This window comes from Monodon monoceros, unplaced genomic scaffold (assembly GCF_005190385.1).
Source record: "Monodon monoceros isolate NGI ecotype Baffin Bay Population unplaced genomic scaffold, NGI_Narwhal_1 Super_Scaffold_21, whole genome shotgun sequence".
Classification (NCBI taxonomy): Eukaryota; Metazoa; Chordata; class Mammalia; order Artiodactyla; family Monodontidae; genus Monodon; species Monodon monoceros.
This window is the reverse complement of record NW_021703778.1, coordinates 141923961-141924531: the sequence shown is the minus strand read 5'-3', so window position 1 is coordinate 141924531 and position 571 is coordinate 141923961. Positions and strand designations below refer to the sequence as shown.

At 35.6% G+C, this 571-nt stretch overlaps 1 protein-coding gene across 1 annotated transcript in view; it reads left to right on the top strand.

Annotated features, from left to right (window-relative positions):
• The window catches only part of ERH (ERH mRNA splicing and mitosis factor), a 15233-nt gene that overhangs the window by 13558 nt on the left and 1104 nt on the right, over positions 1–571 (top strand). The gene's annotated exons all lie outside the window — the stretch shown is intronic.

The following is a 571-nucleotide window of genomic DNA, read 5'->3' as shown; positions in this document are numbered from 1 at the left end:
AAGTTGTATCCTTCGCCTCTCTTGAATGCCATGCAATATTTCCACCAGATGGTGCACATGACTTTGAAACGCTGTGATGTGCCTTGTATTTGTGCAATCTCTGCTTACTTATTGTCTGCTTTTTTATACTATAGCTTTAGTTTTTTTTAACTCCAAAAAAATGAATTTATTGCTTAACCAGCTAGATTTCAGTTGTAGGTCAGCTGGAATGTTTCTGTTTTTTGAGTCCTCTAAAGATACCTTGAGTGATTTGGCTATTAAGTTGATGCCTTGTACTCCCAAAACCCTGGAATCCTATTGGAGCTTCATTGCTAATGCTACTCCTTGTACTCCAGACCCTTCCCAGCCTCTAGCATTGTTTATATTAAAAAGCAAATCCTAAAATATTGGATGTATATAAAAGTATTTCCTCCTGTTAATACTTTTCAGGGAAGAAATCTTTGTGGCAGTAACATGTTAAAGGTTTGTTTTTTTTTTTAAGTTGATTCAAAGTAAATTTAGCAAATTTGAATTAGTGTTCAATTTGTGTGTGTGTGTGTGTGTGTGTGTGTGTGTGTGTGTGTGTGTGTGT